This window comes from Orycteropus afer, unplaced genomic scaffold (genome assembly GCF_000298275.1).
Source record: "Orycteropus afer afer isolate SDZICR_OR568_19922 unplaced genomic scaffold, OryAfe1.0 scaffold00521, whole genome shotgun sequence".
NCBI classification, from domain to species: domain Eukaryota; kingdom Metazoa; phylum Chordata; class Mammalia; order Tubulidentata; family Orycteropodidae; genus Orycteropus; species Orycteropus afer.
In genome coordinates this window covers 240,729-249,050 of record NW_006922108.1, presented here as the reverse complement: position 1 = coordinate 249,050, position 8,322 = coordinate 240,729, and positions in this window count along the sequence as shown.

The following is an 8,322-nucleotide window of genomic DNA, read 5'->3' as shown; positions in this document are numbered from 1 at the left end:
GGTTATATGCCAACTTGTCCGGTTCATGATTCTCAGCGGTTTTGCAGTTATGTAATGATATAATTTGGCATTAAGGAATGATGTAATTTGTCAATTATATAATGATGTTGTCATTGTCTATTTTTCCATAGCACGAGTTTGCCTATAACAACCTCATCTTTGGAACCTAACCATATCAATAAGCGAAGAGTGGGTTACTTTGAAATTCTGATTGCTTTTGAATTATTCTAGCTATTAGAAATGTTCATAACTTGTTTGATGGAAAGGAGAAGCAAGTAGCATAATGATCAAACCAATTTTTAAATCCTGATTCTGCCACTAGAAGATTTAAGAACTTTCAATTTATCTAGGCTCTTGGAGCATTGTTTTTCTCATATAGAAAATGTGATTAATAATTCCCATGTTATATGGTTGCAGTGAAATTCAAGACGATGGACTCAATGTGCCTAATATATAAACCAAAAACAAAAACAAAAGCAAACAAAACAAAAATCTGTGCCGTTGAGTAGATTCTGACACATAGTGACCCTCTTTGGGTTTCTGAGGCTGTAAATCTTTACAGAAGTAGATTGCTCAGTCTTCCTTCCACAGAGTGGCTGGTGGGTTTGAACCACCAACCTTCTGGTTAGCAGTCAAATGCCTTAGGCACTGAACCACCAGAGCTCTGCCTGATATATATTAGGCACTAAATATATATTATGCTCATTCCTTGTCCAAATCTTTCTACCTTGAAAAAAAATAGACCTTTAACTTTCCTGCCTCTGTCACATATATTTAAACTTTGTTACACATACATACATACATACATACCCCCTTTGAGTCAATTCTGATCCATAGCAACCTTATAGGACAGAGCAATACTGCCCCATAGAGTTTCCAAGGCTATAAATCATTACAGAAGCAGACTGCCTCATTTTTCTCCCACAAAGTGGCTGGTAAGTTTGAACTACAGACCTTTTGGTTAGCAGCTATATGCTTTAAAAACGGTGCCATCAGAATTCTTTCTTTCTACAACTGAAATATACTTCTCAAATTTATAATCCATCAATGCCACTGGTCAAAATTGATCTAGGTTTCCCTCATATCATATAGGATCAGCTCACATCCTTTACTATAATTTTAAGCCTTTCATGTTGTGGCTCTACTTATTATTTATTGCCAAGATTAAAGTCTTAAGTTTCCCTTTTCCATATTTGTTAATCATTGACACACTGATTTTTTTTTTCTTTAGTCATCCACCTCATTTTTCATCTTTTTTTCTGTAATTTTCCTAAACTAAAACATATATTAAAGTCCTGTGTATGATATTCAATTCTCTTTGCCCTAGAAACTTAAGAGGGCTACTTAAAGCTACTGTTTGAGATTGCATTCTTCTACTGTTTATAATCTTTCTGTGGGGTAGAGGAGGAGTTCTTTTCTATTTGCTGTTATTAGCCTTCTTTGTAGATTTAGTCTAAGAGATGAGTTTGTTCCAAATCTCTTTTCTCTGGATGATAACTTGTTTAACATGTATTTTTTTTATTTTGAAAAAATGTAAGGGAAAAAGCACCTGAATTTGGGTACAAGATCTGCAACTTATAGATTATGTTGATGTACTAGTTAGTATTTCCTTTTATCAGTTTCACAATTTTTAAACTAAAACTATTATCCTGAAAGGAAGAGTACATCGGTGTACTCTATGTTTTCTCTAAATTAAGCACTTCACAGACTCTCCCTCTGCTTTTACATTTTTCTAGCCTAAATTTATTCTAGATGTGGAATCATTCTTATATTCTTGCATCCTACATTTTGCATATAGTACATATCCTATTAAACTCTATATGACAAATATGCATATTTCCAAAAATTATTTTCTTTTTATAATCTCCAAGTTGACATACTTCTTTCCCTAAATTATCATCAATTTATTCTTTATCCAGTAAGTCATTCTAATGAGTCAGTAAAGGTCTGTAAAGGATTAGCAGGAAGATCCCATCGCTACCCACATGTGTACAGTGTAATTCCATCATTTTCTCAATGCATTTTCCCAAGGCTGGAGTATATTACTCTAATGATGTAAATGAATGGCATCATAGATCAGTGGAATGCCCAGTTCATCACAGGATAGCTTCCTTCAGTTGTCAGATATCAAACTGAAGGTGAGTTATTTAAGAAGGGGTTTGCTATATTAGATAAACATTTTTTTTATGCAGAAAGTTTGAGTAATACATCACAAACTATGAATAGCTTATGAAAGGCATGCTTTTAATGGTTCCATTTGAAGAAATGTTTATACACTCCAGTATTTTCTGTTTCTTTAGGCTAGGCCAGTAAGGTCAAAAATGTGGTCACTCCCTGAGTATTGATAGATATAAGTCTTGACTTAAAATTCTCTTATTCTTTAATCTTAATGCTTTTTCTCTCCAAAAATGAAATTGAATAACAAGACAGTGGTCACAACTCAGATCTAAGAAGTGGGTAGACAAAACAGACAGAACCTCAAAGAATGATTAAAGCTTACAGTTCCAAGAACACAGTTGAACATTCACTGTCTTGACTATTACTACCAAGAGAGCGATGGTCTGCTCTCCCACAATAGAACTGCAGATAAACCTCCTGCTACCCTACTTAAACCTCCCAACTTCCCCAACTCAGGGCTGATGCATTTTTAGGCTCAGCCTGGGCTGACACCATTCTGGGCTCAGCCTGTCTGCGTGCAGATGCTTTAATAAATTTTCTTTCGAAACTCTACTGGCCTGATTTCTCTCTTCCAGCACTGAACCTTACAAGTATGTCCCATATTCCTCTTCCTTCCAAAATCCTGGAAAGAAGTTTTCTAAAGCCAAAATTTAATTTCAATAATTTATTTTCTCTCATGTAGAAATCAACTTATTGCTTATTCTCTTCATTATGTTTGAAAGAAATAATACAGTGAATGCTTTTCAACCTCCTGAACATAAAACACAATTAAAAAAATCACTTTGTGACACAGTGTTGAGCCCAGGTTATGAAGGAGTTGTTTGGCGTGAGGAATTTGCCAACACACGACAATGCAAGTGCAAGAAGGAGAGTTTATTTGCTAGCTTGAGTTAGGGTCCCTGCTCTCACCAATTCAGTGGCTTGAGCAAAAGACCTCGTGCCCTTTTACTATCACATTGTTATAGAAAAAAAAAATAGGGTGGAGTAGATAATTGGGTTTTAGGACAGGGGTTTGGGAAGTAGGGGGGCGGGTTGGAATCCCCCGGCTTCAAAGGTGAGTGAGAGATTTTTTGGGGGGCTGGGCGGATCTCTTTGATATGTGCAAAATCCGTGGGGAGGTGAGAGCTGTCGGAGCCTTCAAAGGTGGGTGAGAGACTTTTTTGGGGCCAGAGAGATCTCTGATAAAAAGTTCTGAGGCATGGGAGTGTTAATCTCCATACTAAAGGCTTCTGGTTTAAGATCTACCTGGAGGCATTAGGACTCAGCATGGGACATGTTAATCTCCATACTAAAGGTTTCTGGTTAAGGATTCCCTGGAGGCTATTAGGACTCGGGCCTCAGCTCCACAACAGAAATCATTATACATACACACACACATATAAGAGTTGAATGGAAAAAGAAAACAATATTTATCTTTAGAATATTTGATCACCTCTCTCTGATATTATTTAATTAAATGCTCATTATGATCATTTAAGTTGGTTTCATAAGCTCCTAAAGAGTGGCAGCAAATAATCTCAAAATCACTGAAGTAAAGCAGATCAAGATAGAGAGGACCTGGTATTGTTGGGGCATTTGGAATATAAAAATGATTTTATATCAGTTGCAACTTCAAGGGCAACAATATGATCAGTTACATAGGTTATTTATATCTGCTATGTAATAATACCTGAGGTGAAAAAATAAGGGAGGGATTCGATGAAGATGAAATAGGTCAAAGCCATGATATAGAAGAAATTTCTCTCTCTTTGGTCCAAAGAGTACTTACAATAGAGGAGGAGAGTGGCTTGAATATCTAAGATCTAGGCATGTCTTTAAGGAGCTCTGGTGGTGCTGGGGTTAAAGCATTGGCCTGCTAAGCAGAAGGTCAGTGGTTTGAATTCACCAGTGTCTCTGGAAGAGGAAGATGCAGCAGTCTGCTTCTGTAAAGCTTTGGAAACCCTTTTGGGGTTACTAGGAGTTGGAATAGACTCTATGGCAGTGGGCTTCATTTGATTTAGGTTCATCTTTAAGTCAATCATGCTCTATTGTCCAAGAAAATAATGGAGTAAATTCTTGGTGAGCTATGTTTTACCTATTTAATAGTAGCTTTTAGGTAATAGCTGTTAATGAATACCAATTGTTCTCAGCATTCCCATGTATATTAACTCATGTAGTGGTTACATATATCTTATTAGGTTACAATTACTATCCCTTGTTTATGTATCAGGAAACCAAGGAACAAATGTGTTGTGAGACTTACCTAATTTACAGAAACAGTAAGTGTCATATGTTTTAGTCATTATGGAATACATCCCAAAGTATATGCTAGGTCAAATTGCAATAATAATAATAAATTGTTCATTGTTAGTAGATTATACCTTTCCAAGTTACCTCTTTCTTATTGCATGGGATACTGCTTGAATAAGTTCTTTTAGAAAATAAACATAAGAAAGGTTCCTATGAGGTAGATGTTAAAGATGTCCCACTATTCCAAACTGTTGTACCACTTCATCATCTCTGACATCAACTACTCCTCCTGCCCTGAGTACTCTTCCTTCAATATTGTTGTTGTTGTTGTTATGTGCCGTCGAGTCAAACCCAACTCATAGCGACCCCTCCTTGGGTTTCCGAGGCAGTATCACTACGGAAGTAGGATTGCCCAACCTTCCTTCCGAGGAGTGGCTGGTGGGTTTGAACCGCCAGCCGTCTGGTTAGCAGGCAAGTGTCTTAGCCACTATGCTACCAGAGCTCCCTCCTTCAATATTAGGATTCTTTAATTTGCTGTAATTGTCTCAGAATTCATAAACTGCCAAGGAAATTACTCACCTCATACAGTTATGTGGGATGGTGTCAGTCTGGAGAATTCTCCTTGCTCATGTGTTAACAGGGGCTGACAAACCCATATTGACAGGTCAGATGATAGGCTGCTATCTCACAAGGCTATGGAAGCTGATGAATCAGGTCATACTATAGGCTGCTGTCTCAAGTCCAAAGAACTGAAGATCATATGATGACAAACAGGATGCAAGGGTCCAGAAAAAGGGGAAGAACTTTGCTAAAACATTCATATATATTGGATGCAGACCATAAATTCAAGGAAACTGAGGGTGATGACTTGATATATACCCTCTAGTATGGTGGTGCCTCAAGATATATCCCACCCTAACACTGTCTCATTAACATAATGGACAACTCCAAAATGGAACCATAACAACAGCCATAGAGGTTCAGATTTATGATACATCGCAACATAGAAGACTATGGCTAATAGGGCTATATTAAGCAATCCATAGCACTGCAGATATTATAAGTTTGTCTGGAAAAGTTTCACTAATTTCTGTGGTAGTTAATTCTGCAAGCACTCTCAGACAGTACATATCTTTGGGATGCCATGGACTAATCCATGGAATAACTTCAAGAATATATGATTAAGGAAAGATAGTTTAGGCAATGAGGTTGAAAGGAAAGTGAGGAACTTATGTAATTGTAATAAGGAATAAGCTAGGGGCTAGTTGCATAGTGGGTAAAGCATTTGGCTGTTAACAAGAAGATTGGCAGTTCAAACCCACCAACCCTGCTGGATGAAAGTGAGGCAATCTACTTTCATAAAGATTTACAGCCTTGGAAACACAATGGGGATCACTAAGAGTTGGAGTCAACTCAATGGCAGTGGGTTTGTTTTTTGAGGACTGTAAGATGACACAACACAGGGCAGTGTTTCATTCTGTTTTATACCAGGTCACTATGAGTCAGAGCCAATTCAATGGAACCTAACAACAGCAACATAAGATATTAATTCACCCCAAGTGAAAATGAAAATAAAAAAAATAAATAAAGAAGTTAGCTGCTTTTGAATCAGTTGCATAATGTTTATAAGGGAGCTCTGGTAGCATAGTGGCTAAGGCACTTGACTGCTAACCAGAAGGCTGGCGGTTCAAACCCACCAGCCACTCCTCGGAAGGAAGGTTGGGCAATCCTACTTCCATAGTGATACTGCCTCGGAAACCCAAGGAGGGGTCGCTATGAGTCAGGGCTGACTCGACGGCACATAACAACAACAACAACGTTTATAAGGATGTGACCTTTCAGAAACAGATCACCAAGCATTTTTTTTTTTTTTTTTTTTTGAGGCATCTCTAGATGGGGTCAAACTGCCAACCTCCAGCTTAGTATTTGAACACTTAAATACTTGTACTACCCAGGAATCCTTCATCCCTAATACAATTTCTACTATCAGAGAAATGTAAAATAACAATTGTTGGTGAGAATGTGGAGAAATGAGAACCTCATTAATTGCTGGTGGGATTTTAAAAGGGTGCAGCCATTGTGGAATACAGTATGACCATTCCTCACAAAAGTTAAATACAAAGATATTTTATGACCCAGCAATTACACTAGTAGGTAAATACCTTAAATAATTGAAAGCAAGCACTAAAAACCATACTAATACATTAATGTACATTGACACACTGATGACAGGTCAACTTAAACATAAGTTGCGAGATGACCACAGACATATTGGCCCCAAGACTTAATGGTGTCATACAAAAAAGAAAGAAGTCAGGATTTCTAAACTAAGGTAAAGAGTCACTTAACGTCTGCTAAGAATGCTTGTGTAGCTGACCCCAAAGAAAGGACCTTGTTCAGCAGAAAGATGAGAAATAGAAGTGACAATGTTAAATGGAATTAGACCTTATAAATAACTTTGTAGCTAATATAGGTATAAATCAAATCATAGTACACATCTTGCCTGCCTAATTACAATTTTACTCACTGGGTTTTTCTACTGTTTCTTCTACGCCTTTGTAAATCTGTAACTAAAGTATAGTCTAAATTTGTTAAGATAAGAAGACAAACTGAAGATGTGACAGGAAATTAGCCCCTGACAGAATGCTTTGTTAAATAACCCTCAGGGTGTAACAACCTCAGAATGCAACAAATGAGCAAATTGATAATGTTTAGGCTTGTAGTTTAACAAATTTTTGTCACTTTTACCACACTTCTGCTCCTCCCATGTGCCTACATGCATGAATCCTTTGTTTACTATACTTTTGTAAACCCTGTGTTAAACTTCTCCAACCTGGAGCAGGCTATTCAGAGCATAGGCTCAGTCTATCCCTGGTTGTACACAAGTGATTAAACCTTTTCTGTCTTATACACTTGGTGTGGTTTGTTGGTCCAGGTCATGCTGGCACTGACACATATTTTAGTTAACTGTACTATTCACAATAACAAAAATGTGGAAAAAACCAAATGCCCATCTGTTGCTAAAAGAAACGTGGTACATGCATAGAATGAAATATTATTCAGTCAAAGAGAAACAAAGTTCTGGTATGCTCTAAGCATAGATGAAACTTGACAAAACTATCATGAGTGATATGATAGGTACAGAAGAACAAATAGTATATATGATTCACTAATATGAAATAATATACAATATAAAAATGCATAGAGAGCAAAGTGTTTTTTTTTTTTTTTTTAATTGTGATTTGGGTAAAAGTTTACAGAGCAAATTCATTTTCCATACAGCAGCTCACATGTTTTGTCTAATGACATTCACTGAAAATTCCCACAATGCAACAGCTCCCCTCACACTTCCTCCCCATAGTTACTTCTTCCCTGTATCTTTCCCTCTTTGCACTACTGTCCACTGAGCTGTCTCTGTGCATACACAGCCCTTCTATTCTCCCATGATTGTTCTCTCTAAGAAGTGTATCTACTTAATGTAAATATTCAGCTCATATGCCTGTCTTTTGTTTGGTTGGAAGCCACAGGAGTGGGCTCAATTTCAGACCTGAAGGACAGCTAAGGGCCATAGTCACAGTGGTCCCATCAGGCTCTATCAGACCAGCGAATGTGGACCCTATTTTTTTTCTTTTTTTTTCAAATGATTTTGAGTTTTGTTCCAAATTGTTCTCCCACTCTATCCAGGATCTCCTACATAGATCCCTTTCTGAGTGGTTGAGAGTGGTAGCTGGGGACCATCTAGCTTTTCTGGTTTCATAGTCATATAGGCTGAGGATCACATGGTGTACCAGTCACTTTGAATAATTATTTCCATGTGTCTTTGGTTTTCTTCTTGCTTCTTTGGAAAGCAAAGTTTTTTCTGATTACCAACCTACCAGCCACTCCTTGGAAGGAAGATTGGGCAGTCTGCTTCTG